An 11,792-nucleotide genomic window follows, 5' to 3' on the forward strand; every position below is an offset into this window, starting at 1 on the left:
TTCTGCCAGTCCTGGTGAGTCTTTCTTGAAGTAGAACAATATCAATGCTGTCCTTGAGAAGCACTGCTCTGAGTGTTTGTGCTTTGCTTCTGAATCCTTGAATATTCCATTGTATAATTTTGAGATTGTCCATTTTTCCGTTATAGAGAACTCATTGAGTCCATGGTTTTTACAGTACCGGTTTTCCCGACGGTTTGTAACTGCTAAACCAGTAACATAAATCTTCGATTTATGACCTCCGTACATCTCATTTGGTGTGTATATAGTCTGGGATATCATGTCTGGGTTATAGAACAAGCTCATGGTCATAATGTGGTCAAGATTTTAGAGAAAATGGACCTAAAATAGACCATTAAAAACAAAGGTGAAGATAGACCATATCAACACTTTCGACAGCCTCCTCCATGAGAAGAATCGAATCTAAAGATAATCATTGAAAGATTACCAGTTAAAAAATTAACATGTGACCCGCAGAGGCTCAAGGAAGTAATAGAACAACAAATGGAAACTATCACTAGACCTACAACGACTCACATCTTCACAGACGGATCACTTGATCAAGAAAAAGGTTCTGCTGGGGCAGCAGTTTACACTACCAACCATGAAGCTTACTGGAGCATGAATAGTGGGTGCTCAACATTGCAAACAGAATTATATGCCCTGAAGGAGGCAATAAACTATACAATTGAGAATAATTTACAATGTGTCATCATTCATACAGACTCTAAATCTTCGCTCCAGGCATTGTTATCCAGTCAGCACAGAGATAATATTCAACTCCTCACAGAAATTCAACATATAGGAAAAGAAGCCCATAATCGAGGGCTGTCAATCACCATAAATTGGATACCAAGTCACATTGGCATAGATGGTAATGAAAAGGCAGACTCACTAGCAAAAACTGCCACTGCTCTACCTATTGTACAGGTTCAAATACCTCCAAGTTTCTCACAGATAAAGGACCAAATCAAGAAGAAAATATTCTCAACTATCAAAAGTCGCCACACAGCCAAAGTTGCAGATGGAAGATCCACTGCGATATGGTACGAACAAGCCACTGGTTACTCCTCTTTCAATCCTGGCAAAAAGATATCCAGAGACATTGCAGTAGCCATACACAGACTCAGACTTGGTTACAAGTGCTGCTGGGAGATAATGAACCCAATAGTTAATGAGTGTCACATCTGTGAAACTGAAGCAGAGGCGCCACTATTGCACTACTTACTGGAATGTGAAGCTACTGAACCCCTGCACATCAAACTGAGCATTAATCCAACGACAGCAGCTGCATTAGATGCACATTCCACCGCGACTACAATGATTAGAAAAGCCGTTGAGGAATGGGACTCATTAGTGAGCATTCTGCATCTACATCCGCCACCAAGATAATGTTAATAAAACAAGATTAAAACCAGTGCACTAAAACAGAAGCGATAAATAAGCAGGGAAAAAGGAGGAATCCCTTCCTCCATTTTAAACTTACTCCCAAATATCACAGAAACAAGGTTATCGCGTATAACCAAACTCATCTACGGGCTCACCATAGCCCGTGCTACATAGACACTTCGTTCTGAGTAGCTAAATCTGAAACAACAACAACATGTCTGGGTTGTATCAGATTGAGAACACCAGGGAGAGAGAAGAGTCCTCTAATAGACTGCACGTTTTGAACACTGACATGGCCGTAGTAAGGTATTTATATATTTTACATAATGTGCATATCGAAGTAAATGATATATCAGAATTCGTCATTATGCAAATGTTCGTATTTTTCTTAATGCAGGAGAAAATAATATTGGATGAGTGGTACTAATATAAACGCTTCAAAGTGCCAATTAACTTAGTCTTAGGAAGACTTAGATCATATGTGCGAATCTTCTTCTTGGTCATCAGCACTCTTCTTGAACTTCAGACCAAGACTTTTTGGTCTTCAGACCAAGAAGAGTGTTGGACATAAATGGCGGTCAAGAGGATTTGTAGACAATTGTCGACTAGTAACAACAGTAGCGAAATTAACAACAGGAGCAGCAACAGTAACAACAGAGGGAAGGAGCCATACTCACCCGGTACTCTCGCTGGCGACGCTGAAGGTGGACCAGAGCGCCCAGCGGTGTTCGATGGGCAATGTCTCCCAATAATCCTGCTTGTTGGTGGCGGCCAGACGCAGTGTCTGAGGCGAGGGCTGCGTCAACTGGTGCACCGCCTCCGTCCCTGTCACAGATGGTAATATAGCCCTCCGTCCCTGTCACAGATGGTAATATAGTCCTCCGTCCCTGTCACAGATGGTAATATAGTCCTCCGTCCCTGTCACAGATGGTAATATAGTCCTCCGTTCCTGTCACAGATGGTAATATAGTCCTCCGTCCCTGTCACAGATGGCAATATAGTTCTCCTTCCCTGTCACAGATGGTAATATAGGCCTCCGTCTCTGTCACAGATGGAAATATAGGCCTGTCACAGATGGTGACAGGGACGAACCTGTTACAGGCAGGTTCGATCATTCTTGCAAGTCAAACACTTCTTCGTATTCCTCTGAAGTTGGACTAGTGCCCAAGATGCAACAGGCATTCCCCCTCTGAATCGCAACACTGAGGCGCTGGAACAAGGAACTTTTTGCTCTCTGGTCGTTTGTAGTGCCGATCAATTTGTCCCCCAATTTCTTCAAGAACTTCAATGCACATTTTCCCCAAGAACCGAGTGTCTCCGAGCTGATCAGAACAAAGTTGTAGCAGTGTGCAAGACCTCTGTATTTGACAATTTTCTGTGATTCCCTGAAAGAAGCAGCACCCCCTTCATGTGTGCTGTAGTGGAGGTAGGTACTGGTCAGTGTAGCAGTGCACATGTAGTCCCACACCACTTGCTTACCATCCTTCGAAGGAAGCAAGGTGATCCAATCTGGGTGCGTCTGAGGGTCGTTGGGTCTGAATAAGTGTGGTTCTCTTTGTGCTGGGCTGCAGACCGTGGCGAGGCTCCTCTTAATGATGTTGTTGACTTCTTCATGTCTTGCATTCTTACTCTGTGATATACGACATACCAGACCATGACGACCATATTGGTCTGCCATTCGCATGTTCTGCAGATGCACCTATGTTTGGTGAGGATGGGGGCGGCAAGGACGAACTGGTAACTTCAATGCGGAGAGCATCATGATTGAGGCGAGTTCCCAGGGCTGCATTGGAGACAGCAAATAAAAAATCCCTGGCATGGGGTGCTGGCACCGCTAGGAGGCGGGCTTTGTTTTTAGCATCTGCTTTTTCAATCATTGTTGTGACTTTTCATTGTGGGGCTATCCCAGTGGCCTGCTTGTGGTCTTTTGGAGTTTGTGGTCGGGGTTGAGGGTGTGCAATGGTTTCTCATGGTCTGGCTGCTTCAATGAACGTTTGATCATGAGTTCCCGCTGTGTTTCTCATACGCACTGGTACGATCTTCCCTACTAATTCGTTGGCCGCTGTGCATGAGGATAAGAATACTGGAAGTGCTACCTCAGTTGCCTTTCGTATGCTATATATATATATATATATATATATATATATATATATATATATATATATATATATATATATATATATATATATATATATATATATATATATATGTCGTACCTAGTAGCCAGAACGCACTTGTGAGCCTACTATGCAAGGCCCGATTTGCCTAATAAGCCAAGAATTCCTGAATTAATATATTTTCTCTAATTTTTTTCTTATGAAATGATAAAGCTACCCATTTTATTATGTATGAGGTCAATTTTATTTTATTGTAGTTAAAATTAACGTAGATATATGACCGAACCTAACCAACCCTACCTAACCTAACCTAACCGATGTTAATAGGTTAGGTTGGGTTAGGTAACCGAAAAAGGTAGGTTAGGTTAGGTCGTCGAAAAAACATTAATTCATGAAAACTTGGCTTATTAGGCAAATTGGGCCTTGCATAGTAGGCTGAGAAGTGCGTTCTGGCTACTAGGTACGACATATATATATATATATATATATATATATATATATATATATATATATATATATATATATATATATATATATATATATATATATATATATATATATATATATATATATATATTAGTATATTTTGGTAGCAGTCTTTCCTGTAGACATATATTATTAAATATGACCGAAAAAGTAAGATTAATAATTCTAACACGAATTTTCTCAATCTTTCGTACATTACGCTTCACTGTTGGAGGTAAATCAAAAATCAATTCTCCAAAATTCATTTTTATTTCTAGTCTGACGCGACACGGGCGCGTTTCGTAAAACTTATTACATTTTCAAAGACTTTAGTTCACAAATACACAACTGAATAGAACTTACGTATCTCCGATTTTATATCTACATTTGAGTGAGGTGGAAGGGGTGATGTGGCATTAACACAAGACAGAACAAAATGTGGTATTAATAGGGTATTAATTTCATCAACACAAGACAGAACAAGAGTATTAATAGGGTATTAATTTCATCAACACAAGACAGAACACGAAACAATGGATATTGAATAGAAGTGTTTGTAGAAAGCCTATTGGTCCATATTTCTTGATTCTTCTATATTGGAGCGGAGTCTTGAGGTGGGTAGTATATAGTTGTGCAATAATTGGCTGTTGATTGCTGGTGTTGACTTCTTGATGTGTAGTGCCTCGCAAACGTCAAGCCGCCTGCTATCGCTGTATCTATCGATGATTTCTGTATTGTTTACTAGGATTTCTCTGGCGATGGTTTGGTTGTGGGAAGAGATTATATTTCTAGTCTGTTTTCTAGTTTCTAGTCTGTTTTTTCTAGTTTTCTTTCTAGTTTGGTTGTGGGAAGAGATTATATTTCCAGATTTCTAGTCTGACGCGCCCGTGTCGCGTCAGACTAGAAATAAAAATGAATTTTGGAGAATTGATTTTTGATTTACCTCCAACAGTGAAGCGTAATGTACGAAAGATTGAGAAAATTCGTGTTAGAATTATTAATCTTACTTTTTCGGTCATATTTAATAATATATGTCTACAGGAAAGACTGCTACCAAAATATACCAATATTAAAGCGCACGACCCAGCAGCAAGGAATCAAGCCTTCACGATAAAATATCGCCAAGATCTGATTCGTGATCAGATATACAAGGCAGAGAATGAAATCAAAGACAACAAAACGCAACTACTTCATGCTACAAACGAGTGGAGAAATAGCAACATCGACGATAGTATCCGTACCCGCATTGAACAACACCTCGACATCCTCACAGACCAACATCACCTCAGCACTGAAACAAGGATTATCAAGAAACTAACAACATTATATGGAGGACCTATGGCAATTCCACGACCAAGAGATGGCTTCCTGAACCTTGCAGGAATTAACCTCACTGAGGACCAAGTCACTCTCCTAAATCTGGGCATAAACTGTCATGTTATGTCCAGACCGAGTGAATTGGCCCGGAAAGTAGAGTTGGAAATTCTGTTGGACGACATATTCGACCTCGAGACACAAAAGAAGGTCACTACCAAAGATACCTTACAAGCAGAACTTATTGCAGAAGGAGGAAAGAATCGAGGCAACTACAGAAGCACCATACTGTCCCCCGAGCTTAAAGCGGCAGCTAAAAGCCTTCGTGAGAACAAGGAGATAGTTGTCAGGAGAGGTGACAAGTCGCCAATATATGTCATTCTTAAAAAAGACGAATATCTGGCGAAAATGAACATCATACTCTCTGACCAAACTAAGTTCCAAAGGGTAACGAAGGACACTACAGCCGAATTAAAAGCAAAGGTCAACAAACTGATCGAAACTGTGAACGCCAAGAAATCCGGAATCCACCTGCCAAAGATCATTGGGGAATATAAACCTGGATATGCGTATGGAAATGTCAAGACGCACAAGCCTGGAAACCCACTTCGGCCAATCATTAGCCAGATACCCACACCCACGTACAGACTGGCGAAGCGACTCAACGGCCTGCTGACTCCTTATGTTCCTTGCGCCTTCAGCCTGAAGTCTCCAAAGGAATTTGTTGACTTACTGCGGGGCACACGGGCCACAGGGATAAGAGCCTCGTTGGACGTAGAATCGCTGTTTACCAACGTACTTGTGGACGAGACAATCGGAATGATAGCCGACAGAGTGTATCGTGATCCAGCCTGTACTCCTCTTGACATACCAGAAAATATTCTGAGGAAACTACTCCAAGCTTGTACTAAAGAGGCACCCTTCTTGAGCCCGGATGGGCACATGTATAAGCAAGTAGATGGGGTCGCCATGGGTTCTCCCCTAGGTGTCCTGTTTGCAAACTTCTACATGGGTACCATCGAGCAAAAAGTCTTAGTCGACATGAACTTGAAACCGGCCATATACTGCAGGTATGTTGACGACATTTTTACACAGGTACCTGATGTCAGACATCTGCAGGAGCTGAAGGAGGCATTTGAGCAGAGTTCCGTGCTGCGTTTCACTTACGAGATGGAAAAGGATGGGAAGCTGCCCTTTCTAGATGTAACAGTCATGGAAAAGGGCGGAGGTTTCCACACTGCAGTCTACACTAAGGAAACAAACATAGGAATGTGCCTAAATGCCAACAGCGACTGCCCAGACAGGTACAAGAGGAGTGTTGTTAACGCATATGTCGACCGTGCTCTCAGCCACAGCTCAGAATGGAAGCAAGTCGACGAAGAACTCTGTAGGGTAAGGCAGGTCCTAGTCAATAACGGCTTCTCCAATGGTTTCGTCGAAGACATCATAAGAAGGAAAGTGAAAAGCCATGCAACCTCTGAAGAGACAACTAACACAACACCTATACCCCCTATTAGACTATTTTACAGGAACTTCTTTTCCACAGCTCATAAAACGGAGGAAAGGGTCCTGAAAGATATTGTTAATAGAAACGTTATCCCTACAGACAAAAATCAGAGGATACAACTGACGATTTACTATAAAACCAGAAAAACGGCCAGCCTACTCATGAGAAACTCTCCAGACACAAAACAGAACGCTTTAAAAGAGACTAACGTCGTCTATGCCTTCAAATGCCCACTTGGGGACTGTAAGCTCCAAAAAACCCAGTATATAGGCAAGACAACAACATCTCTTTCTAGGCGTTTAACGATGCATAAGCAACAGGGCTCCATTAAGGAACATATAATCTCTTCCCACAACCAAACCATCGCCAGAGAAATCCTAGTAAACAACACAGAAATCATCGATAGCAGGCGGCTTGACGTTTGCGAGGCACTACACATCAAGAAGTCAACACCAGCAATCAACAGCCAATTATTGCACAACTATATTCTACCCACCTCAAGACTCCGCTCCAATATAGAAGCATCAAGAAATATGGACCAATAGGCTTTCTACAAACACTTCTATTCAATATCCATTGTTTCGTGTTCTGTCTTGTGTTGATGAAATTAATACCCTATTAATACTCTTGTTCTGTCTTGTGTTGATGAAATTAATACCCTATTAATACCACATTTTGTTCTGTCTTGTGTTAATGCCACATCACCCCTTCCACCTCACTCAAATGTAGATATAAAATCGGAGATACGTAAGTTCTATTCAGTTGTGTATTTGTGAACTAAAGTCTTTGAAAATGTAATAAGTTTTACGAAACGCGCCCGTGTCGCGTCAGACTAGAAATAAAAATGAATTTTGGAGAATTGATTTTTGATTTACCTCCAACAGTGAAGCGTAATGTACGAAAGATTGAGAAAATTCGTGTTAGAATTATTAATCTTACTTTTTCGGTCATATTTAATAATATATGTCTACAGGAAAGACTGCTACCAAAATATACTAATATATATATATATATATATATATATATATATATATATATATATATATATATATATATATATATATATATATATATATATATATATTGGTATATATGTGAATATATTGCAAAACCACATAACTTTATTACAACAAGTATAAATAGGAGTATAGAAGTGTGTATATGAATAAATAATACATTAAGAGTCTCGATGACAGTATTATAGGAGTGAACTATTTGATCCCCTTAAGTCTGTCAATAATAAAGTATTTGTACAGTGATGTAAAAGTGAGAGGATAAGTCAGAAGGTATCCAGCCTAGGACAATAATAGGACCATTAGGGGCTCAGACATTAACGTCAGTGTGTCACACATGACAACGTTCAGGCTGGTTGTCCCCAACGTCAGTGTCACACATGACAACGTCCAGGCTGGTTGTCCCCAACGTCAGTGTGTCACATATGACAACGTTAAGGTTGGTTGTCCCCAACGTCAGTGTGACACACATGACAACGTTCAGGTTGGTTGTCCCCAACGTCAGTGTGACACACAAGACAACGTCCAGGCTGGTTGTCCCCATCGTCGTGAATCGGTAATCATCTCAGACGTGCCGGAGGTGACTGTCAGGACGGTCTCTGTACTTTAAATATACAGTTGGGGTATCTCCACCAGGACCCATCCCCAAAATGGGGGATGAGTTACGGTGAATGGGTGGTTAAGTGACTGAATGTGTGTGAGAATATGTGTGTAAATGACAGTGAATGATTGAGTGAGAGTGAGTGAGTGAGTGAGTGAGTGAGTGAGTGAGTGAGTGAGTGAGCCTGCAGGAGACAACAAGGTGGGTAGATAGTACAAGCCTCAGTATCACCACATACCTAACCAATACTCTGTGCAGGCGCTACCGAAGCCATACTTGTAGGCCACCCAGTCTCTTCTGAAGTTCTCCGCAGGATTAACTCTATTGTCTCTCTGGAGGAACACCGTCCATCCTCCTGAAGAACAAGTGATTGTTAAGTTCAAAATTACACATAACATCTAAGAACTTTCTAAACTACTTTGTTTATATTGTTATTATTATAAGGACCAATTCTGTAACATTTTAATTAATATTGAAGTACGATAATTTACGTCTCTTCTTCTGTTCTAACAAACAACAGTAATTTGGACAATGTTTAATTTTCATATTAGGCACTGTTAAAGCCACCAGTGTTTCCCATGGTGGGTGATAGTGGTGCTGGTAGTGTCACCATGGTGGGTGATAGTGGTGCTGGTAGTGTCACCATGGTGGGTGATAGTGGTGCTGGTAGTGTCACCATGGTGGGTGATAGTGGTGCTGGTAGTGTCACCATGGTGGGTGATAGTGGTGCTGGTAGTGTCACCATGGTGGGTGATAGTGGTGCTGGTAGTGTCACCATGGTGGGTGATAGTGGTGCTGGTAGTGTCACCAGTGTTTCCCATGGTGGGTGATAGTGGTGCTGGTAGTGTCACCAGTGTTTCCCATGGTGGGTGATAGTGGTGCTGGTAGTGTCACCAGTGTTTCCCGTGGTGGGTGATAGTGGTGCTGGTAGTGTCACCATGGTGGGTGATAGTGGTGCTGGTAGTGTCACCATGGTGGGTGATAGTGGTGCTGGTAGTGTCACCATGGTGGGTGATAGTGGTGCTGGTAGTGTCACCATGGTGGGTGATAGTGGTGCTGGTAGTGTCACCAGTGTTTCCCATGGTGGGTGATAGTGGTGCTGGTAGTGTCACCAGTGTTTCCCATGGTGGGTGATAGTGGAGCTGGTAGTGTCACCAGTGTTTCCCGTGGTGGGTGATAGTGGTGCTGGTAGTGTCCCCTACGCTTTTGGTCAGAGATCATAATACTTACCCAGGTAGGGAGTTTACCATTCTTTTCCAGAGCACAAAAAATTGTAGCTCTGTAAGTATTATTTAGTCTCAGTAGAACACCCCTTTCTCTTATCCTCGTCATTTATAGAATGCCGAATATACTAGTCCCTACATTCCTTTGTACTACCTCGAAACAATTTTGTTTCGCTATTCATGATTTTATTAATCAATTTAATTCTTGTAATCTTTCCTTATCCTAATCATTAATTCCACACAGGATAGTTTAAAGTTGCCAGTCTTGCCACGTCACTTATTCACAATGTTCAGACTTGCTGCCTTCCTCGCCAGCCCAGAGGAAGAGCTTGGTACCCTTATTCGGGCTACCAGAGCCGAATTGATGACACTTACTACTGAATACTCCCTCCGCATGATGCCACTAAATCTGAACTCCATAATTAATTTTAGAGCAACTTTAGAAAACGACATAATCACTCCAGAGATACGTGAACAACATCATATTGCAGATAACACCCTGGCAGCCATGAAGTTGAAGATCAAGTTAGCCAACATAGAGCGCGAACGTCAGAGGGAAACTCTCAAGGTAAAAGAACGGGAAGCTAGAGAGAACAAGCTGCCCTCCAGAGGGAATAAGCTGAACTCCAACGTGAACATGAGAAGGAACAACTTCAACTCCTAGAACAACGAGCTGCATTGGAACGTGAACGTGAGAGGGAACAAGTTGGCCTACAACATGAACGTGACCAAGAGAGACTAGAGCTCCTACGTAAATGTCGATACGTCTCAGATCCCATTTGACAAGTAGAGCTGCCTTGACTCTCAGCTCTCTGGCTACTGAGACTGACTACTATGTATTGAAGGCAGTGCTTGATGCCTACCTTCTATCAGTAGAGTGTTACAGACGTAGATTTAGAAATTACAACAAATCTAGTGCTACTACTACTTATTTAGAATTCGCCCAAAATAAGACAAGATGTCTAAAGAAGTGGCTGGTATCAGCTCAAATCACCATCTTTGCAGATCTCCTTAACCTCATCTTGATGGAAGAATTCCTTCGCCGTGTTCCAACTCCTATACGTCTTTACCTTAAAGACAAAGGAGAGACCAACCTTACTAAGTGTGCACAGCTGGCTGACACTTAGAGCCTAATTCACCGATCGTCATCAGACACACCTCCTGGTAAACCGTTTTGGTCAGGCATGCAAAAGTGAGTACTGGTGATGTGAACTACTCGCTTTATTGCAGGTACTGTAAAGTGTATGGGCATACCATAGAAAATTGTCCCAGTCCTCGCTGTAAATCCAACAGTGAGGCCCACAAGTCCAAACCACCTCCTCCTAAAACTCATAAACTTGTAATGAATATCCATTATCCAGCCTCTGTCTTTCTTTTCTCTTCCACAGACACCTATACCTTGGAACTGTCTTTGCCAGCGGTGGAAATTAGGAGGGAAGGATCCAAGTGAATATCAAGGGACACAGCTGCTCTTCAATCTATACTCCCTAAAGCAACTGCACCCAGCGTCACCTACATTGGAGAAACTGTCCTCATCACTGACCTCACTGCAACCACTCCATATACCCACTCGCTAGAATCCACCAGGATTGTTCGTTTGTTCATGGTGAAGTCCAAGTCGCCATCAGGGAGAAACCATTTCTCCATGCCAGGAGTTCAACTTCTCCTGGGCAATGACTCGGCAGAAAATCAAGAACCCACGAACCTTATCTTCAGTGACAAACCACCAGTATGTGTCTTTTCCATGGGAAATCCTGTTATGAAATACGTTGCAGAGCACGTTCAACCGACCAACAATTCTGAGGACATCTCCCAACCAATCATGGTGACGACGCATGCACAAGCTGATCGACCGCAACCAGCCGCTCCAGCTGTCCCTCAAGATTCTCAGGGCCTCCCACCAAATCTCAACCTGTTGAAGGTCCATAAGTTGCAGAAAGAAGATATATACCTAACACCTTGATTATTTCAGGACCAGACACACTCAGATTCTATCCCTGGGTTTTTCTTTGATAACCATATCCTATACCTCAGATATAGACCCAGTAAGTTAAAGGAGGACGACGATTGGGCTAACGTCAACCAGCTGGTAGTCTCTACTAGCCAACAGCCAGAGATCATGTGTCTGGCCCATGGCCCTCTCTCACACTATGGCCTCAACAAGAC

The sequence above is a fragment of the Procambarus clarkii genome, chromosome 50, assembly GCF_040958095.1.
Source record: "Procambarus clarkii isolate CNS0578487 chromosome 50, FALCON_Pclarkii_2.0, whole genome shotgun sequence".
In the NCBI taxonomy this organism is placed as follows: domain Eukaryota; kingdom Metazoa; phylum Arthropoda; class Malacostraca; order Decapoda; family Cambaridae; genus Procambarus; species Procambarus clarkii.